The sequence below is a fragment of the Amphibalanus amphitrite genome, unplaced genomic scaffold (genome assembly GCF_019059575.1).
Source record: "Amphibalanus amphitrite isolate SeventyFive unplaced genomic scaffold, NRLGWU_Aamphi_draft 000780F_arrow, whole genome shotgun sequence".
Lineage (NCBI taxonomy): Eukaryota > Metazoa > Arthropoda > Thecostraca > Balanomorpha > Balanidae > Amphibalanus > Amphibalanus amphitrite.
Genome location: NW_024882274.1, coordinates 213,742 through 239,986, shown reverse-complemented (window position 1 = coordinate 239,986; position 26,245 = coordinate 213,742). Strand labels below are relative to the sequence as shown.

The 26,245-nt window shown below is 53.3% G+C and overlaps 1 protein-coding gene and 1 long non-coding RNA gene across 5 annotated transcripts in view; one reads left to right on the top strand and one right to left on the bottom strand.

Moving 5' to 3' along the window:
• Window positions 1–26,245, bottom strand: part of LOC122366037 — a 101,911-nt gene that overhangs the window by 9,630 nt on the left and 66,036 nt on the right. The gene's annotated exons all lie outside the window — the stretch shown is intronic.
• LOC122366038 lies at window positions 13,223–15,429 on the top strand. Its single transcript, XR_006253824.1, has 2 exons — window positions 13,223–13,334; window positions 15,166–15,429. It is a non-coding gene; the product is annotated as an uncharacterized LOC122366038 (long non-coding RNA).

Here is a 26,245-nt window from a genome sequence, read left to right as displayed (position 1 = left end):
GCTTAGCGCGAATCGAACTCATTGGCATTCAACCAAGTCTTACATCGTATCCATAGATCAACATGCGAGCAAATTTGAATGCATTGGAAATTTAACTGCATAAATGCTCCCTGCATTGGATGAACTTTCGGGAAACTGTGCAAAAGCATACCACATTTGCTAGCCGTCGATCGAAAAATAACGACGGAACAAAACACGTGACGCAAATTTCACCTTTCACTGCATGAAATCAGAAATCATCTCCTGTTCATTTCTTATGTAAAAACCGTTGTCGCATGTAAAGCCACCACTGCGGCGGCGGCAGCTGGCCGCACGCAGCTGTCTACATCTGCAGCAGAACACTGCACAAACTGACAGCAGCTGCGAACCGGGTGGTGGTACATCTGCACAGCGTGCTACTATCACATCAGCATGGGCTAATCACCGCGATAAGAGGTGATTACCGTGGTAAGATGTGATAACCGTGGTAAGATGGGATAAGCAAGGTAAGTCGGTAGGAGCGTTCTACGAGGTTTATAGGTAACCGTTGCTCTTGGCACTTTGAAACATGTTGACACAGTAAGACCCGTGAGGGATGATCTTCGACTCCGAGTTCCATTGGCATTTCGCATTTACTGTTATCAGTCTAAAAACAAAACAAAAAATCGGAAAGCACCGTACACGATGCATCCTGTCTAGCTCACATAACAAACTTACGTTTTTGTTATCATTTGCCTTCGCCCTGATGTGTTCCCACTGCCCGTATTATAATAAGCTCGCCGTAGTCGCCTCCAATCATCCTATAATTTGTTCATCATGTTCCCCGTCTCATGTCTCCTCCTTTTACGTGAGAAACTATCAGATTTCGTCTCATAATCTCCAGTTTCTCATGGACAAGCGACACACCTTTTTTGTCGGCCCAAGTTTTTATGTGTTATAGGCCACCCAGTCTTTTATGAATACTCCCTCCCCTTTGCTTCTGTCCTGCGGACTTCCTCATTGACCAGGTCCTCCCTCCATCCCTCCCTCTCTCTCTCTCTCTCTCTCTCTCTCTCTCTCTCTCTCTCTCTCTCTCTCTCTCTCTCTCTCTCTCCGAGTGAGAACCACCTCGGCAGTGCTATAACTCCATCACTAGGCGTCCCTGCCCGGCCGCGAACGACCGATTGTTCACCGTGGAACACTGCTGGAGACTAACGTTGGGTCTCCACCGTAACTAACTGGTCCTCCGTGGTCGGAAGGTCTGTGCGCGAGTGAGGAAATGGTCTGAAGCCAGTCAGGAAAGCACTTCTAAGGAGCACAACTACCATGTGAGTAAACTTATATAGAATCGTGGGCACGAAAAACAACAGCAAATATGCGCCTATTAATTTGCCGGATAGAAATTAGGATAAGCACACCGAATCAACCGTACTTCCCTTTCTTTTGGTTACTATTTTCACCACAAAAACATCATATCCCTGATGATTAGGACCCCTATTTTCACCGGGCAGCCATCTCATCCCCACCGGAAGTTCGAACTTCCGGCTAGCCGCCCGGCGCCGTCGAACGTCTCACGTTACGTTCCGTGGCCTAAAACCAGCCGCGGTGGGCCTACACCCGCCATCCGCTCATTTCTGGGCGCGGTTTGGGTCATTCCTGGACGCACTTCGCGGAGAAACGTGAACTGGGGAATCACTGCCGCTAAAGACGTGAGAGTCGCACCCAGAGAGAAATTACCCGAGCGGGGAGAGGTTCCCACGCGGTCACTTCCGATGCCAGACTGTCCAGTTGGCTGTTCTCTGTGTGTCAAAATCTGACGCGCTGAGAGCGGATGTTCGGTTGACCACAGGACAGCCCCAATTCGCACCCGTTTCACTATTGCCAAACAGGAGTTGCGTCATAGCAGGGCAGAGTTTCACGAGTTTTGCATGCGTCAGCGGTCCGAGTGACCCTAAAACTCACGCACTTTGTGTCATCCTTTACGCGTTCTGCTTTCACAGGGGGTGCTCAGTGCTCACTCACGCACACTATTAAATTTACGCCTGCGTTGGGTGATTAAAGGATGATTTATAGAAATTGTAACAGCTCTGGCATTAATAGCGCGGCTTCTTTTATCATTCCTGCAATTTGAAAACATGAATTAGCAAAATGTCATCGAGATAAATATAAAAAGCATGCAATTAGATCCAACACCAAATTAAGTTTTTGAAAATAATAAGACGAATATGGGGATCGGTCATCCTTACACCTATCCTTTAGAGAAGACACAAATAAGCACGCAAGTAAAGCTTTCACACCTCCCACTTCCACTCTGGGGCCGCACGTCTCAACCCTCTGCCACCCAATCCATCCAAATCGGCGTCACGTCAGCGTCCTGACAGCCTCGTTTCCATGGAAACCGACAGGCGTCTATTACGCGACCATAATTTGAGGACCGCGCCCGCAGACGAATAGGTGAGCGTGCCGCGGCGGTCACGGCGAACAAAGGGAACATGTGGTCACCAAGAAAAACTGGGGGCTGTTCCACTCTCTGGCCACGGAAGCCCAGCCAATAAGGGGTTAATGGGCGGCCAGGTGATAGCGCGGAAGTGAGGCGAAGCGACGCCTCACCACGGTGCGTGTGCGGGACGAATAGGCTTTCCTCTTCCCCGTTTGCCGAGGTCGACTCGACTCGGACATATGAGAAAGCTTGGCCGTCATGGGAAGGTCTTCGGACATGGACAAAAGTGGGAACTGCCGAACTCCTCCAAAAAAGAGAGCTCCAAACCGCAAACGGTTCGGCGGTTTGGCCCAAATGACGTCACCGAGTGTCGAAATGGAACGATTTCCGGCGCAGCAGCTCGCATGCGAGGTTCTTATTAGAGGCACTAGGCCAGGAAATGAGACGGTAGTATCGGTCATATACGGTCCTCGGCTGATAGCCTATCCGGAGGAACAAGGTTCTCTGTGAGGCGACCAAGTGGGACGCTGTTCGTTCATCGTTGATCTGGGTCAACAGTGGTTTTCATAATCATCGATTGCATTCTGCGAGAAGGTGCATGCTTCTGGAAAAAAATGATATGAAACCGACAAAACGATCATATTCCTATTTCCCTGAGAAGCCAACGGTCCCATGATCTGTTATGGGAGCATTTAAGTTACATTTAATAAAACATAATGCAGCATTCATTCCTCATAAACTATCATCCAAGCACCATCCTTTCCATTGACAAGTAGCGTGACAAGTAGCAAAAACAAGCGAGCGTGCCATGACTTCACATAGCATCCTCGAGAACCGCAGTCACGTACTCCCAAGAAGCCAGCTAATGACATGGAGTAATTGCAGCCCAGGCATCGTGTTTGTAATTTAAACGGCATCATTGTGTTTACTCACGACAAATGGCAGTTAAGCTGACGTCATCATTCGACAGACGATGCTTCGACGTTTACTTTGAGATAGGCATCTAAAATTATGTCTTAGCCGATCCAGAAAGGCACATCACAAAAGCATCATCCTTTGCCAATCAAAAACATCAACAAGCAATTTAAAATTTCACTACGCGTACCATTACTTCGAGTACAGCAATGCTTCGTTCCCCCAAAATAAAACCTTGGTGAAACCTCTCGAATTATCGAACGAACCATTTCGTTTCATCCTCTGCAAGAAGACGGAACCCGCCTGGGCCCCTTACTGTTATGGTTTTACATTTAAGTCTACGTTAATAATGGTTCGATAGCAAATTAATTATCGTCGCGATTCCACCGCCCCAGATGCACACGCGCACTCCCGATGTTAACTGTATTGAGTCCGGCTGACGACTGCACAACAATACTCTTTACTCAAGGACGCCGGAAGCTGCCCGGCGGCACAGCCTATCATCAGGCGCCTGCCGGCGCCGCGGCGGCTGGCAACAGCTATCAGCTGACTGCGCCGGCATAGCTCGTGCCGGCTCAGTAGCACGCATCACAACACCTCCCCCCAGACGTGGGGGAGACAACACGTCTCAAGAACAAAAACGGTGCCTCCGACAAACACAAACGCACCAACGCGTGCCAGCGCACGATAGCTACACAAACTCATACACTGGGTCCGACCAAGTCACAGTCAGCCTCTTAGGCTGTCGACGAAGTCGTTTGCTGCGCCTCACAGAGGTGTCAGGCGCGGGGGTCGCTCCGCCAGGGCGGCTGCGGGGGACTTCGTCAGCGGCTGGGGTCCCGCTGTCGGCGGTCCTGGTTCGGGCGCTGTCGCCGTCTTCGGTGATGGCGTCTCGGCTGCCATCGGGTGACGTGGTCACCATCGGCCGCAGCGGGCGGAGGTATCGTCGATTCCGCCAGTAGGTGCGGCCGCTTGGCAGGCGAGCGAGGTAGTCTCGGCGGCTGCCGATGCCAACGACGACGCCTGTCCGGTCCCACAAACCAGTCTTCGGATCTTCCAGGAGAACCTGTTGACCGATGCGCAGAGGTTTCAGCGAGCGGGCGCTCGCGTCGTAGCGCTCTGCGGTCTGGGACTTCAGAGCGGCTGCTCTCTCATCACACTCCTCTGCCGCGCGCTGCCACACCTCGGCAAACGCTCGGTGATGAGCTGGCACGGTAGAGCGCAGCGGGTGGCCGTACAGAATCTGGGCAGGGGAGCGGCCATCGGCCCGAGGCGCGTTCCGCAGCTCCAAGAGGCCGTGCGCGAACGCGTCATTGTCCAGGTTGCCTCGGTCGCTGACCTTCTGCACGAGCCTCTTCACTGCCTTCACTGCAGATTCCGCATGTCCGTTTGACTGAGGAAAATGCGGGGTGGAGATCTCGTGGGTCACTCCCCACCGTCGCAGGAAGTCGCGGGTGTGACGGGCTCCGAACTGCGGCCCTCCGTCCGTTCGCATAGTCTGGGGTACCCCAGTGGCCGCGAAGGCGACCCTCAGGCTGGACACCAGGTCCTTCGCCGACGTCTCTCCAGAGCAGTGGAAGACGAACGGCCATCCAGAGAGGCGGTCTACGTATACGAGATACGTTCGACCAGCCCACGAAAAATAGTCCGCTGAGACGGCCTCGAAGACTCGAGTTGGCACCGCCTCGGAGACTAGCGGTTCCTTTTGCTGGCTCGGAAGATACATCTGGCAGGACTTGCACGCTGCGACGAGGTTAGCGATGTCCTGGTCAAGCCCGGGCCAGTAGAAAACTTGTCTAGCCCGACGCTTGGTGCGCTCCACACCTTGATGGCTGGCGTGAAGCCGCTCGAGCGTCTCCCGACGCAGACTCTGAGGAATCAGGAGTCGCTGCCCGCATACCAACAGGCTGCCGTCCACGGCGAGACGGTCTCTAGCTGTCCAGTAGGGCCGCAGCGTCGGCTCCAGCTGCGACTTGTGGTCTGGAAAGCCAGCCAAGACCACGTCTCGGAGGGCGCTGAGCTCTGCATCACGCTCAGACGCCGCCCGAACCCTCTGCAGAGTAGCGTCCGGGAACAGTGAGTCTTCCTCGGTCGGATCAGCCGCGGTGAGCCTGGCGATCAGGCTTGCGATCTGGTGGGCTTCCTCCTTCTCCGCCTCTTCGTCGTCTGGAGTCGGAGTGTCCACCGGTGCCCGGGAGAGCGCATCCGGGATCGCGTGCAGTTTCCCTTGCCGCCAGACAGCGACGAAGTTGAACGGCGTGAGACGTTGCCGTAGCCGTTGCAGTCGCGGGTTGTCGATGTCGATGAGGCTCTTGGAGTTCAGCACTGGAACGAGCGGTCGGTGGTCTGTGACCACCTCGAACTGCTGCATGCCCGAGAGGTACATGCTGCACTTCCGACAAGCCCATGCAACTGCCAGCATCTCAATCTCGCAGACGGCGTAGCGGGACTCCACATCGGTCAGGAAACGAGACCCACACTGGATCAGTTTCCATCGTCCATCTGCATCCTGCTGCCGCAGACAGAAACCCAGCCCTCGCAGGCGAGCGGCGTCGGTCTCCAGGACTGTCCGGCGCCGCGGGTCAAAGAAGTCGAGGACTGGTGGCGAGACCAGCGCCTTCTTCACGTCACTGAAGGCTTTTGAGTGCAGCGGCGTCCATACCCACTCGTTCTTCGGTCGCAGGAGGTGTCTCAGAGGCTCGGCGGCGGCCGAGACGTCTGGTGAGAAGTCACCCATCTGGTTCACGAGACCGAGAAACGATCTGAGGTCCGTGAGACACGCCGGCTGCGGAAACTCCGCGATGGCTCGCACCTTCTTGTTGTCTGCGGTGTAGCCTGTCTGGTCGATCTTGAATCCGCAGAACTCCACCTCATTCCCGGCGAAGGAGCACTTGTCTGGGTTCAGCGTTATCCCGTGGTCGTCACACCTCTGCAGGATGTTCCACACGTGCTCCAGGTGAGCTGAGTAGCTCGAGTCGTACGCCAGAATATCGTCTACGACTTTGCATGTCTGAGGGATGTCACCGAGAGCAGCGTCGCCTCTTCGGTTGTACTCGTCTCCTGACGAGATCAGACCCATGACGGCACGTTTGTAGCGGAAACGGCCCCATGGCGTGATGAAGCACGTTTTGTCCTGGTCCTCCTCGCGGATGGGGATCTGGTGGTAGCCAGACTTGCTATCCAGCTTCGTGTAGAAGTTTGCACCGCTGCCGATCGAGGCCACAGCGTCGTGCGGCGACCTGACTGGGTACGCTGGCCTCTTGACGAATCGGTTCAGCTTGGTGAGGTCGACCGTCAGACGGCAGCCAGAGACCGTGCCGTCCGGCGACCGCTTTGCCACCGGCACGATGGGGTGGCACCACTCGGTCGGATGCTCCACCGGCTCGATCACGTCACTCTCCAGCAGCTCATCCAGCTGGCGCCGAATGTCGTCACGCCAGCAGAACGGTACACTGCGAGCTGTGGAGACGGCAACTGGTGTGGCATCTTCAGTCAACTCGATGGCCATTGAGCCTCCGGACATCTTGCGCAACTTCGAAGTGACGTCAAACACTCGTGGGAAGGCTTCCTTCATCGCTGAGAAGTGCTTCTGTCTTTCCTCAGCCGATGGCACGCCTCTGCTTTCATCCCATGTCGGCTTCAGCGGGTGCATCTTCTGCGCCTTCTCGGCGTCTTCAAGTGCAGGAGCAGAGCCTCGTTTGACCACTCTGCGGGGTATCTTGCTCTTCCCTGGCATGGTCTTCAGGGAGCAGACTGCTGGAGCTGGTCTGGAGGTCTCCTCCTCGTCTGAGATGGCAGAACGGATCTGCTGTGGGAACTCCTTGTGCAGTATTCCCAGTCGAACAGCGTCGTGCCACGACAGCAGCGAGCTGTGCAGCTTCTTCACCACAGAGACGGCTATCGTCCTCTTGATGCTTCCCAGCTGCAGTGCGACTTGGCACGCTCCCAGGCAGGGCAGTTCTCGTCCGTCTGCGGCGAACAGGCTTCCAGAGGGCGGCGTCAGCTTCTTGACGTTGATGCCCATCTGCTTCGCTGCCTCCTGAGAGATAACAGACACCTCAGCGCCTGTATCTGGCGTCCATGTCGTTTGCTGCCTGCGACCGTCACTCCGATGCAGCAGAATCTGGATCTGCGGAGCACGCGTCGTGTGCAGGCCTTGGATCATGCAGTCTCGGTGCTGCTGGTCCACTGTCTGTCTGGCAGGTGCAGATGCCGCTCGCGCCTTCATTGTGACGAGCGACACACGTCTGCCTCCATCGGACCTCCGCTGGGTCCGGTCTGTGCTCGCCGCCGGAGCGCGCGAGCGACTGGCGCTGCGACCGCGGCAGACAGACGCGAAGTGGCCTACCTTGCCACAGGCTCGGCAGGTCCTCTTGACGGCCCTGCAGTCGCCGGCGCTACGGTGAACTTCACCACCACAGCGGGGGCACGTCTTCTCTGTCGACCGGTCCCTCGGGCGACCGCGGCTGCGCTGGCACTGAGAGACCCTCGCCAGGGTCGAGCCAGCTGGTTCACGGATGGCTGAGCTGTTGGAGGCGGCATTCTCTGACGCTCGGGCGATATCCACTGCCTTCTGAAGCGTGAGATCCGGCTCTTCCAACATTCTGCGGCGTGCTTCCTCATCTCGCGTGCCGACAACGACTCGATCTCTGAACCTGTTGTCCTGGCAGTGGTGACAGAAATCACAGAACGATGCAATCTCTTTCAATCCACAGAGAAAATCGTCCACTGTTTCGCCCGCTTCCTGTACTCGCATGTAAAAATCTCTCCGATCAATGATGACGTTACGCTGGCGGCGCAGATGCGTCTGCATCGCCGTGATGATGGTGTTCATGTCAGCGTCTTCGGGGATCGGCAGGCCGTACCTGACCACCCTGGTCCAATCGTCATCAAGCAGAGCGAGTAGGGCTGCCTTCTGCTCGGGCTGGGCTAGCCTGTTGACGCCAGTCAGCAGACTGTAGCCGTGAAATTTCTGTCGCCAGGATTCAAACTCCTTCAGCGACGCCGATGACGACAACTGTGGAGCGGGAGTTGCTGATGCCGGCAGTCTGGGCGGTAGATTGACGGCTGCGCTCGTATCGGCTGGGGTGGCCGCTGCAGTAGCCGCCGCGGCTGCAGCGCCGGCCCCGGCCGCCGGCCCGGCCCACATCCGTTCCATTACGGCCACCATACGCTCCTCCCGCTGCTGGCTTTGCCGCTGAGCTTCTTGAGCCAGCTCCAGTTGCTGGGCGAGGAGTTGGGTGAGGGCTCCCAGGTCCACCGGCTTGCCTTCCTCCGTCATTGCGAGAAAAGCGCGCTAAAACCGACGAAAAAATGCTATATTTAATGATAAAAAGTAAATTATACCGATCGCGCCATGTTATGGTTTTACATTTAAGTCTACGTTAATAATGGTTCGATAGCAAATTAATTATCGTCGCGATTCCACCGCCCCAGATGCACACGCGCACTCCCGATGTTAACTGTATTGAGTCCGGCTGACGACTGCACAACAATACTCTTTACTCAAGGACGCCGGAAGCTGCCCGGCGGCACAGCCTATCATCAGGCGCCTGCCGGCGCCGCGGCGGCTGGCAACAGCTATCAGCTGACTGCGCCGGCATAGCTCGTGCCGGCTCAGTAGCACGCATCACAACACTTACTACACCCCGGGGTACGCCAAAGTTTCGCGCTTACAATCTTCTACGCACACCTTCTACGACCAAGTTCGTCTGCTGCAAATAGCATAGTCGGTAGTAAAACCTTCCCAAACTTGCCAATTACTTCTATTGAATTACGCAATGCCCCCGGCGCGGAGGCACTAAAACCTGGCGAGGTGCGGATCCATTCGCGCCTGCAGGCTTACCAGTTGCGGGCCCGAGGGGAAGGGAGGGGGTGCTGGGGAGGGGGCGGGGTGATGGAGGGGGTATTGTATCCGAGCATTGCACCCGAGGTAACTGCCGCAGGCGAGAGAATACCAGGGGTTCTCAAACCGCATCGAGAGGAAATCGTTCAGCTGGCGTGTCAAGAGTGATTTGACGCAGTCAAACTCAAACACTAAATTTATTTGTTGCACATCATATGGTCTTGACGTTGAATTGAGGTTTGGGAATGAAAAAAAAATAAGTAAGTCCATAGGTCCTCAAAGTCGAGGCCAAGTGCGACGGTCGGGGTCCGGGGATTCAGAGCCCGCGACCCTAGGGGGAACCAATGACGTAGCCTCGGGCTTCCCAACAAACGAGTTTGAGAGCCACCGTAGCACGTGACTCAGTTCGGATCGATACCGGCGTCTGGCGTCGTCTGGGCCCAGCCACCACGTGATTGTGACGTCACACAGGCCAGCAGCGTGAGTGGAGTCACGTGATTGAGCCTCTACGATTCATGTTATGGAGTTAGGGCTTGATTCCGACCCGGTGCTGGCTAAAATGGATGCTTCCGTTCTAAGAAGGAAGTGCTATGAAATTCAACTCGTTACGAGCTGACAGCGGTTCCGGTTAAAGTGGTTACTGTTGCTGAGTTATGAGACCATTCCGGGACTAGAAGCCAAGGAGCTTCGGGTTGATGTGTCAATTCCATGCATGAGTAAGTAACGGGAAATTATTGCAGAACCATGTGTCGTACCTACTCACTACATTCTAACGGTCTTCCAATGTGAAAACTCCTTGGAAGTTGGAAGTACCACACACGATTAATTCCATGAAAATCAGCATTAAAATCGAGATCCAATCAACACTCGCAACAATAGTTCACTGTCGCGTTCCTTCTCAGAACAATCACCCATCCACACCCACAATGGGTCTGAGATCGTGCGTAATTTGGCGATGCCACCGTCACTATGGAGACTGCAGTGCGCTGCTTCGCGGCAAGAAGCTAACACCAGCCGGGCGGAGACTTGCGTGGAGTCGCCTCGGGGCGCTAGCACGGGTCGGGAAGGGACGACAGTATGACAAGGCGATATTTGAGCAAGGAAAGGAAGGCTTTTTCTGGTGGTTTATTTGTTGGGTGTTTTGGTAAATGTGAATGTTTTTGAGACGGGTGCAAAAAGGATGGCGTTATTTGTTTGTTCTAATCACGAAGGTTGCTGAATCAAGAATTGTTTGCCAATGGGTCCAGATGTGGCCGTCAGCTATAGGAAACATGATCAAGCTTCGAAAGATTTTCTAAGATATGTTTGTCATTTGTGTCACAGTGCACAAAGACATTCATTGAAAGCGAGTTTCATTGTGATGACTGATTTACTATGGGGCGTGTATCACAAAGTTCAGCGATTTCTTGGTGTCGTTTTTCCCGTCCAATCACTACAACTCACGAACCGTCGGCTTTGTCATCATTCCCCATATCGATTCCACGTCACCAAACGTTCCCCGAACATCAAATCCGAGTCGTGTGCGCTCTCTAGGTCGATGCGTAACTGCCCTCGAACATAGCCCGCGCGGGGAGGCTCTTTGTCCAGACCAGGACATCAAACTGGCTTTCTTTGTGTCAGGATACAATTTATGCCCGCATAATTAGCACCCGTGTACCTAGGTCGTTATGCGTGTGCGCGTGCACAGGGACTCCCAGGGTTGTTCCACGTCGGTTCACCTATATTAGGGTCAACGACAACAACAACACTGCGACCAGATTCAGCCTGATCCGTGTTAGACCAGAATTCCCGACTTCTGACGGATTACGCACTGAGAAAAATCGCCATCGAGGACCATAAATCTCCAGACTTCCGCCGTTTGTAGCGGTTCGTAGTGCCGAGCCGCAGCTACGACTCTTATTAGGGCCCGAGTAACTGGCCAATAAAAGTCGCCGCCGAGCTGCACTGTCGTAATGTCGTAATTAACAGTGTCGTGTCGGACAGGCCGTCGTTACGGTCGTTACGGCACCGGGTCACGAACTTTGTGACAAAGCGTCACGTGCGTCTGTGGACGGGCTTGCGCCGGTGAGCATATCACACCGCACGGGGGGCGGAATTTTGGGGTCGCATTTCCGAAATTGGGGTGAGATTTTCAGAAAATCGTTAAGCTCAGGCAAGCCAGATCTATGGAAAATATATGGGGGCCTCAAGGAACGCCGCTTCTTCAAATATCACGAGCACTGGTCACATGATTATTTCGGGAGTGGTCGCTTGTCAACAAACGCCTACATGCTGCAATAATTTAGATAGGTTTGCTTGAAACATGACACACCTCTTTCTTTCCGGCGAAGTTCCGTTTTTGCTTTTCTCTCCCCTCTCCTCTTTTCCCACTTCCTTCCTCCGCGAATCGGAAGTTCCGGCTTGAACCCTGATCCCCATGCGAACCCTCAACCCTACCCACTAGCGGTTACCATCAAACCGCGCCTGGCAGCCGGCGCGGCGTCTATAGGCCCTCACGCAGAGGCTAGCGGTGTCTGGCACCCCCAGTAGAGGCTCCGGTCCACGGGCAGCTGGCGTCGAGCGCCGACAACAATGTGTTGCCATGGAAACACGCACGCGTAATTTAATCGGCGTCTGCCGCGGCGGCCGGGTGTGTGTACCCCGGGAGGGGGATGGGTGGGGAGGGGTCGCGGGAGGGGGCGTCTGGTGGTCCCTGCGAGCTATTTTGGCGACGAGACGACCCTGTGTTTGAGAGAGGAGACGGTGGCAGCGGTGACGTAGACACGAGCCAGACGCGAGCAGAATGGTGCGAACAAACAGGAAGGGGTGGAGCGTAATCCAAAAAATAAACAGAAGATGACAGCCAGGTGATTTAGGTGACGTTCGTTTAGCTCGACTGTGGGAAGGATAAACAGGCACAGAAATTTCCAAAGACAGGCCAAATGGTTTCAGGATGTATAAACGAGTATGGCATGTGGTCAACAGAAATGAAGAACCCGAAAACATATTAAATGCTTGAACAAACACATCACGAACTACTTGCATCAAAGGCCCGATGCTTTTGGTAAGTCTAAAACGCCATTGCAGTGGGCACAGAAAGTGATCCATGCAGCGCCCGTATATCTCGCCATGACACACTACGAACTACGCCATAAATGGGATCCATACCAACCCGACCCACCCTGGCATTTTATCAGCCGAAATCGACAAGACCCAAACACGCCTGGTACAAGAGCGCCGGCCAAACCGTTGCGAAAGAAATGCAAATGAGGAGCGCCCTGACAGAGCCAACCACGACCGAAAACGACCCACTGGCCGTGCGGCAAAAACTGGTGATCATTTCACCAAGGGAAGCGGTGCGGTGGTGGACCCGACACCCGCAGGACCAATATTCCACTAAACTTGCTCGAGCTCGACGCCTGGATCCGCCCTCGGCGACCGAAACTGGACACAGGGCATGGCTCTCATCCAGGGGCATAAATTCCCCGCCCTCCTTTGTTAGATCCAAAATCAAATTAAATACAATGAAATATATCCCTTCCCTGTGCTTAATACTATTCAGAGCATGAAATTTACGGCGGCGACGGTTTTTTGCGCCATCTCGGCCGCACAAAAACTGGAAGAATACGCAATAAAGACTATTCAGTTCCGTGCGCATGCGCGAGCAAATGGAGCGATGCTGGCTGGGATCGTGTCGCCATCGCTGCCGCCTTTTGACCAATCAGAGGACAGTTCACTGCACACAGAGTCCGAACAACGCGCAGCGGAGACGAGGAGTGGCGCAGAAGTGGCGCGACGCGGCGTTGAGCGACGCACTCGCGCAGTGCGATGCCTCTGAAAAGACCGAGCAAGCACCCAGCGCTGCGCGCGCTGGTGTCACCGATCGGGCGACATGGCTGAAATGGGGCAGGGAGAACAATGGACCCGCACTTTACGCTTTCTGAACAGACCGAGCGGGCTTTCAGGGGCGTGGGACGCGGCCGGTCGGATTTCGGCAGAAAGCTGCGGGCGATGGCATCTACGGGTGAACGACACAGATGGGAGCAGAGATCAGTGTTTCTTGCTCGGCGTCCTGGGTAGTGGCAGTACAAATTTGGGGGCAAGTGGCTGGATAAATAAAGTGGGTGAGTGGCAGAAAAGTGGTGAGCAGCGAATTGACTGTCCTGCTTGGCTTCATGGGTGTGACGACATGAGAAGGTAGGTGCCAGGTGGGAGGTTGGTGGTTAGGTAAGCGCTGGGCATTGGATAATATATGGACATATGTGAGACACTGTGCCAAAACAAAGCCCAGGCTCAGACATAGAAACAAAGAGAACAGAGATGACGGTTGGACAGTTACGGTCTGCGGTGAGTTTGAAATCGTCAAACAAATAGTGCTAGTGAAAATGACCACATCCGCAGCAGTTAGTAATTATCCGAGAACCAACTCGCATTTCAAAACAAGCATAACACAATGCACTTATGAAACAAACTTAATTATTCGCACAACGAGAGAATCCAAACTAACCAACAACGTGAATTTCCAAAGACATTGACTCACAAGATTAACTTCGAAGGGTTCCAATGCCCGAAAGGGGTATCGTTAGCTACGAAGTAGTATGTATTGTCCCGAGTCTCCGACCATAATTTCTGCCTCATTTGTCTCGCACCCGTCAGCTATCTCCCCGCACCCCTCCGGCAGGCACCAAACCCACACCTGGATGAAGAAAAACCGCCCGCACCCTCCCAGTAGCCACCGAGGAGGGATCTTTGATCAAATTACCTCCGGGACACGGCCGCCCACCCGGTCTGATCTGCTCTCCCGGGCCGCAAGGTCACGAGGGGTCGCCGGGCACGCGTCAGTACCTCCCGATGACGACACTCCCTTCCAGTGACGTCATCCTGAGGTAAAACGGGGTCCCGACAGACTAGAGGGGCGATCCGCAAGGCCGGGGGAGCGCCCCATGTAGGGAGGGAGGGAGAGCGAGGGGGAGGGGAGCGGGAGGGTGAACAGGTAGGAAGCACGAGTCGTCTGCCCCGAAAGACTGGGGGAGCGACGAGGGGAGCCGCATTTAAAAAGGGTCACTGTGTCAGTCCGTTTGAATGGGGAGCGAACCGCAGAGGGTGCGCCCCTGTCCCCACCCTACGCAGGAATCTCCCTAGGGTCGCACGCGCAACGGCAGTGGTTGACAAGGCCAAGGGTGGTGGGGAGCCGGCGAGGGTGGAACCAGGGTCACAGGAGGGTCGTACAGCGAGGGTGACTGTCATTGATGATGACTGCGATCGGGGAGGGGACATGGAGAGAGGGGGAGGGGAGAGGGACGGGGATTCCAGGTGTGACGATAGCCGCCACGCGACTGCTGTCCGTCCCTTCAACACCCTCCAACCGGGGGAATCCGCTAGGGGAGGGACGAGTACTTTGTAAGGTATACAATTGTAATTGAGTTGTTTAGCAACGGGGGAGGGAGGCGGAAGGGGAGCCCGGTCAGCGGTTATTAATATCACGTCTTTTTAGCCTCAGCAGGAATAATTAACCCACCTGCTGGAAAAAACGATATTAAATAGTTCGGTCTTTCGGGGACATAAATCATGAATGACGCATTAAATAAGCAGGACATCCAGGGAAATAAATCAAGAGTCAAAGGTGGACATCACTTTCAACTGGTTACCGGTGGAAGAGTCATGATTCAAAGGGCAGGAACCATGCCGGGCAGGTGGAAACTTTCGCGGCAGGAAGCGGGCCCGGCGGCGTTAGTGGTCAGCGGTGGTGGTGGCTGGCGTCGAGCCATTGCCTGCGGCATCCTTCCGAGAACTGTGACTCACCGCGCTCAGGCGACGATGTGAGTGGCACAGAGCTGCTGCCACGGCCAAAGCCAAAGTCGCTGAACGGCGCCGCAGCCGCCGCAGCCACGGTCAAAGACCGAGGTCACGGTGGAAGGGTTTGGTTTCATGACCCCATGAGTCAAAGTCAATAAGATAGTTTGATTGAGCCTCTGAAGACAGTCAGCAGCTTCCCGTTCGTAATTTAAACCCACCTCTCCTTTTTCAGAGGAAGCCCATTTGCACATTGAAACCATATCACCGATGCATAACGCAACCCAAGCTCGAAGGACAAAGACTCATCGAGATCATGTTCAACAACCAGAGATGACCTCGACGTTCTCTCACTCCCCGGGGCCTGGACATCCCAGCCTGGACTTCGGAGTTGCTGGGACAGCCCATGGACGAGGTCTTCCAGGTAGGCACACACAAAGGACCGCTTCGCGAAGCTCGTTATGCCGTACGTTGAGCATATAAACTCATTACTGGATGACGCTGCTGTTTGGATGACGCCAAGGCTGGATTAGGTGCGCAGATGTGACGGCCGAACGATGACTATGCGTGTTTCTTCCGGCGTCCGGCGGGATCAAATTGATGTCTGAACGCAATTACCTGCTTTGAGGGAGGGTATTAATCTAATTGATGAGGACATGGTTCTTCATGGTAGACTCTTCCGTGCAAGTAAGGGAAGCACAGTTTATAGCACAGCATCGCTTACCTCAGAGCATATGAATACATTCAGACGTTCTCGGTAATCGACATCAGCCTGGCTAATCTCAGATTCACCCAGTGCAGAGAAGTGCTCTTCTCGGAACTTCACATGGTCGAGGTGACCGCACTTGACCTCTGTGACCTCGGCTGACCGCTCCTGACCCGTGTAGTCTTACAGGCTACCACTGGCACTTCCGCAGCTCAAGATAACCGGCTTCGTACACCAGAGTTTGAGTTAGTAATAAGAAATTACCCTTTGATTAATTAGTCGAAGTAGGGTAGACCGGGGCAAGTCGCCCCGCCGAGGTAAAACGCCTCACCGATGTTTCTCGGAAATGGCAAGGTTCTGGGGAAACATCATCTCTTCTATAAAACGTGCACTATACGATCATTATATGAGCAGACTGGAAATAAATTGTGATGACTCTTTAGGGAGATATAGCCAAAAATGTGTTTTTGGAGTGATTTTTATGTTTTGTTGTCAGATTATGCATCATGGCGTTCTTTTATCGTCCACATCAGGTTGACGACTTTTATGTATTTTGAACAACTATTGTCTAACGCTTACAATGCCGGGTTGGTTCGTGTTAAATTATGTCTTCCTGGAGTGCAAGGCGTTGTTCTCTGACTGAACTACGTGATGGGGTAAAACGCCCCAGTAGGTCGCGGGGCAAAAAGCCCCATGGGGCGTTTTACCTCATGTGTTGTTCGGACTACCCACTTCCTAACGTTCGGTAGCTGGCGAACGGTATGTTTCTATGCATTTATATGTACTTTTCTCAGCAACTGGATGGCAAAGGAAGTATTTTGTTAACATTTGCATTGCAATAATTTATTATTTGGCCTTATGAGGCAGGTGAAAAACCTGCTCATACAATAGTGTCGTAGCTGAACACCTGATAGGATGGAAGGTGCTAACTTCAGTGCCATGCCTCCCAAGGTCCAACGGACCTTTCATATAAGATTTAGTCAACTAGCATGTTTAATCTTTAATCTAGAGTATGGGGCTTCTTGCCCCAGGCCGTGGGGCGTTTTGCCCTCGGGTTGGGGCAAAACGCCCTATTTGCAGTTGCTTCACAAACCACTTCCTAGCTGGGAGTCCGATCATAGGTAAGTGAATGAATTTGAGGGGTGGAATTTAAAGGTAGTGTGCCACCTTTGAAAGATTTCCCATTTTATTTTTCCTAGGATAAGAAGCTTCTGTTTTTACCTAATATCGCAAAAAAATCAAAAATGGGCCTGGAATAGTGCCCTTTTCGCCTAAAAGTTTTTCGGTTTTTAGATATGTATAACAACTGTAGTGGGCTCACCTGCAAACAGGCGTCGGGCAACAATCGCGAATGCGGCGCACTTGTGACAATAAGCAAAGGTCATTATAGTGTTACGACCATACGACGTACGGGAATGAGTTATCAGCTGTCTAATCGTAGACAACACAATGTCGAGCCTTAAACTGTAAGCCCGTATTGGTATTGTTTCTTTTATTTGGCTGTCGAACATTATTTATGGTTTGAAATATGATTTTATGTAAAATAATTGATATGAAAAAGCCGTCTTATAAGTTATGACCCCATTTCACCACACGCAAGTGGCAGAAATGACAATGATCAGCTGACGCATTTTTCTTGGCCGAAGTCAGAGCGCGCGGCCCGACGCACCACGCGTATTTGGAAATTCCGACCTCGACGAGCATCAGAAGCCACCTAACAGGCGTGTTCGAAACCGCAGGAGATGATGATGAACGGGTTTATCGAAACTTGATTGGATGAGCATATCGGTAATAGCGATTTCAGTGTGTGCATTTATTGTTCATAGTGGTGTGAAATGTGGTTGGGGTACGACCGACAACCCGTCGGGGCGAATTTCGCACTGGGGTACTCAAAATTTGAAGAATTTAAGACGTTTCCATGAGTTTTGAAGGTATGGATAAGTTCTAAAAATCCGGTTCTCCTTATCTGGGCCATTAACTCCATACGGTCCAAGAAAGCTGGCACACTACCTTTAAAGTAAAATGTCCAAAGAACGCATTGAGCTCAAATTTGGCCTTCCAGGTTATGTGGAATAAAAGTTATGTAGCAAAATAAATTATCTGGGGCGTCTTGCCCCAGGCTACCCTACTAGGAATAAGTATGTTGCCTATTTGTTTACTGAGATAAGAATACTCATAAGGTCCACTAAGTATCCTAAGCCACCTATCCATATGAGCATAATACCTTCCTATTCGCTTAACTCTGCGACTCATTAAGCCCTCCTTTCGACGACAACCTCTAGCCACACTCATTCCCGTAGCTTTCCGTACCAGGCTCATATCCCTCCGCCAAAGGCCCCGGTATCATCCAGTGCCCCGGCGGACGACCCGCCGGCGGCGGCGGCAGGTGCGGGGCGGCGGCGGCGGGACGCTGATGACGCTTACCGGATGTGGAGGAACACGACCTCCGCCCCCCCCCCCCCCGCCCATCCCGACCCCTCCCCAGCCTGGCCACACGCCGAGTGACCACCGGCCGGCGGGACCGAAACGCCGGCAGTCACGTAGGCTGACCAACTGAGGGAGCGTGCTTGCAGACCTTCAGACTAGTGAGACTAGACTTTAGACATAAGCAATGTAGAGCGATAGTAACGCGCCATATTAGTAGTAGGAAGCCTAGATAGAAAACGGGGTTAAAGAAAGAACGGCGAGTCGGCTGTGCTTAAGACACGCTGAGCACTAAGGAAAAACAAATTTCAGATCAACGTACGAAGGATTAATAATGATACTTAAGTTCTGTTACGAGGAAAACAAAACAAAACGCAGGCCGCGGAACGGGAGAATGAAAAATGTCCACTTGAAATCCCCATCAAAATTGTTTTATCTATAAAACAATTGCCAACCACCCACGGCTCATTTCTTGCAGCCCAATGCAATCTACACCGCGCCATCATTCACGACACATTCACGGTATTCTACCGCCTCCGGGTTGCTGCCTTCGGGGAACCGGCAGCGTCCTAGTCGCGGCTTGGTCGCGCCGGCGCGTGGCGAACAAAGAGAGCCCAGCCGCGCCGCCAACGCCGCCGCCGCGCCGCATCTGGCGCTGCCACTGGACCGTTCAGTGCTGCCATATGGGACGAATTCAAACGCAGAAACGAACACCTGCGGGCAAAGCTGGCGGCTACAATGAGACTAGTGTCGTCTGAGGAAGCAAGGAACCACGGCAGAATTCCTGCGATCACGGAAAATGTAGAATTCCGGGGCGAAACACGGGACTAGAGCCGTGAACTGAAAGCGGGTCCCTGTTCGACGATAGCGACGCCCAACGGTCGTCAATTTCGACGAGCCAGGCATGCCGTCTTTCCGACAGCGAGACGTCGCATGGCGTCTCAAAATGAGCAAAAAAAAAACGAACAGCTGGAGACACAGAGCCAAACGGATCGGGCGACGAAAAGGTCCAGGCGGGGCTCAGAGACCGGATGGACCGAGTGAAAGGGTTAGAGCCAAAGGGGCCGGGTAGAGGACTGGAGGAAAGGCAGAGTTGTGGAGGATTGACCACCGGATGCCGAAGCCACGTTCGCCATTAGTTAAAGCATGGCGGGTCGGCTATGTCCGGTCCGCATTCCAGGTTTGCGAAAACAATTTGCGGATTCGCTGAGCTGTCCCGCCTATCATGACGCATGGCAACGATATTAGATCTGTTGGACAGCTCTGATATGTAATCGACCGAGTGTTCAATAATACATAACGAGCTTGTTTAATATTTTACCTAAACGTTCAGTCTCCTTCAGTACCCCATAACCTTTCCAGTTGGGTAGCCGAGCCAACCTAAGCTTAAAGCTCGTTTGTATCAGCTGTTGCTACTTTCCAATGCATTTCCGTTTTATTTGTTCCGCCCTTGACCCTTACGGAGTTCCCTGTGTCACTATAGCCTTGTGCACTATCTCACTTCCCGATTCACCTTTGCTCACCCCGCCCCACCAAAAACTCCACCGCTCACACCGGTACAAAAGCGGCGCACAAACAGCGCCGCGGTGGGCGTCCAGTCCGCGCCATATTCGCCGCGCCACCGGTTAGCGCGCGCCATTCGCTCCCACGCCGTTTTGGCGCCGACCCTGACCCAGAAAGTCCCGCGCCAAACATCCTGGAGCGCCGCGCCGGCGGCACAACCCGCGGCCGATCTTGTTGTTGATTTGGACGGTCCGGTCCGGTTCGGTTCAATTCGCCGGTCGGCCGACCCGCGAGTTACTCGGTGTAAAGAGGCGGTGTGGAGTGGCGAAATAAGGCGCAGAACGGAGGCATGGCTCTAGGGTAGGAATGGGATGACAATGGAAAGATGGATCAGAAAGAAGGATCAGAGAAAAGGAGAGTAGGAGTACGTGCCGGGAGGGAGCTAGAAGCGGATATATTATGGAAAAGAAAGGATGCTTTCGCGAAGGGAAATATAGCTTGGCGATTGGCGCGAAGTGACCTGGCTAGGCATCGAAACGTGTCAAATGGCACGTTGCCAGTCTTTCCGGGTAGAAAGGAGGGGTCGTTACCGGTTCAAGATCTAAATATGTATTCAATCCCTGTCTCTGGCGTTTTTCATCATCTACCCATGAGCGGCAAATCTTGGATCAAATGCGAAAGCAAGCAAACAATGCCACCATCCTGCATTCGTCAATAAGCCTTAGTGCCTTACACACATTATTTTATTAAGTCCGCTTCCTCCCGATCCCACGGTGACACTTCATAACTACCGACACCCAACCCATCCGGCACCCCTCGTGAGTTCTCCGCTCATCCACCTCCCCACGCCTTCATTAGCGCACACACGCTGACGAACGCTCTAAGACCTGGCTCATCGTTCTCACCGGCGTCGGCAGCGGTTAGGCCCCGTAATGGACGTAATGTGCGGCGGACGTCGGCCCGGCAGGCCCCCATTATCACAACAGGGGGCTGTTTGATCGGGTCAAACGCCGCCCGGCGGGTCGGGAAGCTCTGACAGATCACGGCGACCGGATGGGTCAGAGGATGGGGGAGACCGCCGCCATGGGCCGGAAGTGGCGGAGAGTGAAGGGGCTAGACTTGGGAGGATTTATGGGAGAGGAGGCGGTAGAACACAGGAAAGGTTGTGAAGGAGAGGAAAAGTTTAAGATGGAAAACAAATGCTGTAGGATGGTATATGAAAATGGTGTAAAAACTAACGAATAAATGAGAACAACAATATGGATGGGTGATAAATTATGGTAGGCAGAACATAATTCATGGTGAGGGAGAAGAATACTGGAGAAGATGCAAGTCCCTTTGGAAAGTTTTCCCTCTGTCCACGCTGGCAAATGTCCGTTGCGTTCAGGACGGACCAGTACCCTCATTTATTTACATCCAGCTTTCATTTCCGCTGCAGCGCCGTCCAAATCACATGACACACGCGAACACTTGCCGGCGGTGGTGGCTCTGCGGCAAACGCGACGCGCGTCGCCAGCTGCTAGCCAGCTGACCGCCGCCGTCAGCTGGCGTCGCTGGCAAACAGGAAACGCCCGTTTGACCGACGCGGCGAGTGAGGAAGTCGGTATTTTTTCCACCGGCCGCGTAATGAGCCACGCTTAATTCGGCGCGTCGTGACGCCCCCACGCGGCACCTGCCATCCTGCACTCATAGTGACGTCATTTGTGAGTTACGGTCGTACAGAGACGGACCGTGGCGCGATCATATGCATACTTCGCCATCTTACCCTTTGAGATGTCATACATGACTTATACATTCGCACATAGACCGAAGTTTTCTCATGGCGTATCATTGGTGAATAGCAAACGCTATCCTTGGCTGTCCTTGTTCTCCTAAACAGAAACGGAATTGCCGCGGGGACGGCTAGCAAAGGTCAGGGACCCCTACTTAGTCACCAACAGAGGAACCCAAGAGACAGCCGAATTAAGAAGTAATCGGACGCTATTGTCCTTCATCATCGGGCTGTAGAGATTAAACAGAAAGCACCAGTAAATGTCAACTTTGACGAAATTATCAGTTCGAAGGAAAAAATGAAATTACACGGAGAGGAACTCCAAGAATGCCTCGCTTAGAGGCTAAGGTGACCGATGGTCGTCGGAGGTCAGTGTCAGAGACAGAGAGATTAGTCAGGACTTTCTCACATAACCTTAGCCATTCCAAGAGTTCAATAAATCGCCGGACGTGTGAACACATGTGACACAGCCCTGAAGTACCCCTCCTAATCACCATCGTCTATGAGCAGACTCCCAGGGCCCAGTGGATCCATCCAAGCGACTCGGAAGGGCAAAGACTGCCCAGCAGAACCGTAAAATCCAAGGTTTATGACATCTCATCACCGACCTTCGAGTAATAGCCGCTAGTGACTAACGATCCAACGTCGTGTCAAGCGGCGCCGAAACGAAATCGTATGAAAACTCGATGACCTCCGCCCAGCCAATAAGTTTGGTGGCGCTATTTTATAAATACACGGCCAGGATGAGGCGGTCATTCCGCGTAGACGCCCAGAGAAAATATACTGCCGGACTAGGGGCCGGTGGGCCCACTTTTTCATGACCCCAAAACATGACCAGCGCAAGCGTGCCGTATTTCAACGCCGATGAAAAATGATCTAATTTTAGCGGTCAGTTTTTGCCGGCTACACCCTGCGCGTTTGGCGCGCAATAAAAACGCGGCGCCGCAACTGAAAATCGGCGCGCCGGCAATCGGCACGAGGCTATGCCGTGGCACGTACTTCTGGCTGGAAAACCGCCCGGTTCTGTCGCTCGGCCAGCGTTGCCGTGAGAACGCGGCGTTCGGCGCACCGCGCGCTGTCCCGCCGCCAGCTGCCGGCCCGGCGCATTACCGCCGGCGCCAGCTGTGCCCTTATTGTGCCCTTTAGGCGCCGCGCCCCAAAGTTGGCGGGGTTTTATGTTAGCTGACGCGCGGGACCGGTGCAATTTACGTGCCCATTCGTATGGCTTCACGGGGCTTCGTCTGGCAGATGCGGCGTGGCGTAAAGTTTCGATCCGGTGCACAAAAAGCGGCCAAGCTAGCTAATTAGTTCGGTGCGAAAGTTAGTTCCCCTGTGGAAAGTATCGGTAAGGGTCATTATTGAATGCAGCCTGTGTGACATATGAGCCTTACGGTCGATATTTCAGGAGCCAGGACATGGAACAGAGGGGAGGACCAGAGAGAGGAAATGGAGAAAGAGGACTGGCTTCCATAGACTAGTGAGAAATGACAGACGGGCAGGCGGACCACAAATAAGAACCAGCTCAGTCCACGTTTGAGCAAAATTCACCCATTCTATAACCAGTATAACCCCCATACTTCAGTGTCGAAAGGCGTGTTTTTCGAAAGAGCCTGAAACGATGTAGGATTCCCAAGGACCAGGAGGTTCTACATTTAACAATTCAACATTAACCACGAAATAGGACTTTCGCGAAAGCGTGGGTACCCACAACGGCTTCGAACACGGATAGCTGCCGATAAAATTGTGTTCACTTCGCCGAAACATCGAATGTAAAATCTCCCACGACCGAAACAGGATCAACAGACCTGAATGAAAAAATATGATTTAAAAAAGTGATGTCCATCCTTTCAGAGCGAATTTCATCGAATCCCCCCCCCCCCTAAAAACAGGAGCGAGTAGCCGAATCATCTTCGCTGCTAGCATATAAAATCAAGAGATCCTTTCTCATTACTTTCTTTTGTTTGTTCAAAGCATTTCCTAAACATATAAGTTCCCGTTCAAACGCATCTCTTCAACCAACGCATCGTTAGCCTCCACCTAAGCGGTCCTCCCGCCCGCGCCCATAGCCATCGAGAGTCATCGAGAGCGACGCCCGACGCCGCGGCGGGGCGGGGGCGGGGGCGACGGGTCCCCACCCCGCGGGCCAGAATCGATTCTGGGCTCCAGACGCCAACGATGGGGAGGGGTAGCGGGGGGAACGGAGGGGAGCGACGGCGCCTCGGACGCTACAGTCGCACCCCCTGTCGACCACTACCACCACCGCCGCCGCCGCCGTTGCCGTCGCGGTCGACGAAAGCAAGAGCGACGACGGCGACGGTTTCTGTGGAGCGTGGACGTTTGGAGAAGCGGTGGATGTGCCGGGTTATGTGGGAGTAAAATTTACAGGCGTCTGGTTTTCGGGAGAGGCCGGAACAAGGTAATACGATACTCAACTTAGCCCAGGTGGTCCAGGGGTCAACGCCATGTGACAGGAAAAAAAAATATCAGGAGTGTCAAGTGTGAGCGCCCTGGAATTTGGAGAAGTAACATCGGGCGAGCGGCAGCATTTGCACTGCTGTACTGTGGAAATGCTCAATGTTCAATCTTCTTTCGATTCCTCAACTGATGAGGGTCACCTTTCGACATTTGATTTTAAAGCGACAGCTGCTAGATCAGCTGTCAGTCACATGTTAACGTCAGGAAATCGTCTGACCCTTGTCAAAATATGCGTTACAGGCTAAATTCGAAAGTGTAGCATGACAACCACTCTTATCGTGCACCTACGTGGGCCAAGTTCAGATGTGGTAAAGAACATTAGCTCCTTAGATTATCGAACTTGAACAATCACATGACCTAGTGAACACCAAATACCACATGAATTCCCACCCTCGCACCCTCCCCAGAGGACCCACGCGTGGCAGCTTCCTCCTTCCCTCGGCGCCTCCTCGCTCCCCTAGGCGCCTCCCCAAACAATGCCTGCCTCCCCACCTTGACCGAGTGCCGTACAGGTGGGGGAGCCTCCAAACCCTCCTTCCGGGGCTACCACAGGGGTCTGTACTATCCCCTCCACTATTCACACACCGGGTCCCCTCTGGATTAAAAAGTCAGCAGGGGAGGCGGCTATGATAGGTTGGGGAAGGTGTCGACCATCCACTTGTTCCCCACCGTTGGCACGCGTCCCGGGTAAGAGGGTCGAGGGGAACGGAGGGAAGGCAGGGGAGTGAGGGAGGGAGCGGACCAGTGTCACCTCTCCCCTCTCGCGCCAGGTTGGTTTTGATAATTTGTCCGAGGGTGACGGGACCCAGCTATTAAAGTCGATCCCTATCAACGGGAAACAAGTGTGAGGAGTGGAGTGAGGGAGGAGGGAGAAGTGCGAGAAAGCAAAATATTACACCTGAGCGGAACCAAGCAATGACTTGTAAGCGAAGCCATCATTGATTGAGCGTTTTGGTGTGGTAAAAACATTAACGTTGTCACAAATTTTCCGTTTTTTTTTTTTGTTAAAACACTCCTGAACATCAACTCCTTTCGTTTTTCTTACATTTTTTAACTCATCTAACAAACCCCGAACTTACTTCAAACACATGCCGTTTTCCACATAACCTAGTTAGCTTTCATCGGCGCAGACTCATGGCAAGGCTCGCACACTTCCCTCCGTCAGTTCCCTGCCCACCGCCGTGGCCAAAACCGCCACCGCCGCCACCGCCCCTGCCCTGCCTCAACCACCACCGCCACCGCCACCGCGGGCGCCAACGTGGGCGCGGGCGCCGCCACCCCTGCCCCTGCGGTCTCCGTCGGTGGTGTCGACGCCGACGGCGCCTTCGTCGGCGTCGACTGTAGCCGTGTCGGGCAATTGAAGGTTACGGCGCGGGGAAAAAATAAATTGTGTCTGGCGGTCGGCGCACGGACGCGCATGCGCAGTAGATCGTCGAAAGCGACGAGAGTGAGTAAATAGGGGGAGAAGGGAAGGTCAGGACTGGGGTGAGCGCGGCGGGGCTGTGGTGGTGAGGCGAGAAAAACGAGAAGAGAGGGAGGAATGGGAGGAAGAGAAGGGCAGAGCAGTGGCTGGTTTTAACCTACAGATGGATTTAAAACTGTGTTACGAGGTGAACATTGGCAAGGAAGATGGAGAATGTTAGATCTTGTATGTGACAGAAAATATACCAATTTACAAGCCGAATGAGTAGTTAGTCTACGAGCAAATCTACGAGCAATTGCATCTTACATACAAGCCGAGCAAATTAATTCAAACGCACTAAGACCTAAGCCACAAAAAGCTGAACATATCTCAGCAGCGTCACACAGTAATAGAGTCCAATTTCGTCCAGTCTCTTGGTCCCTCAGACTGTTCTGAATATTTCCCTCTCGAGAGGCCAGTGTGCGTGGGATGTGAATGTGGCATAAGGGGCGAGGGAGAGGAAACCGCGGCTATTCCGTCCAAAAAAAAAAAAACATCGCGCAGGAGCTGACTCCCTGATGGCCGATGCAGGAAGAGGGAATGCCAAGTAAGGGGCGGGATGGACATGGCGATAGGGCTGTGTCGGCGGCCGTTCGCCGCAAGATGAAGCCGTCTGCTGGGAAAGAAATGTTCTGAACTGAGGTTCTCTTTGCAGACACAAATAACGACCTCTGCAACGTAACTTGTCTCACCATTTCATGTATAGGCATTAAAAAATAATGATATTACAAAAATTGACAAGCTTATGTACCTATACATCTTAGATTATGTTCGCATAGGTATATCAATCATCATTAGCAAATGTTGCGCAATTGAAATTAAAAGGAAACGATCACTTAGCGGATATCTATAGCCCAAAGATCATTGTTGCAAAAAAGCACAGCCTTCTGCTTCCAACCATCCGCTTCCTGCACACCTCAGCAGCGTGCGTCCACCCCTCTCCGCCCCTCTGATCGGCGCACGTGGCACGCGCC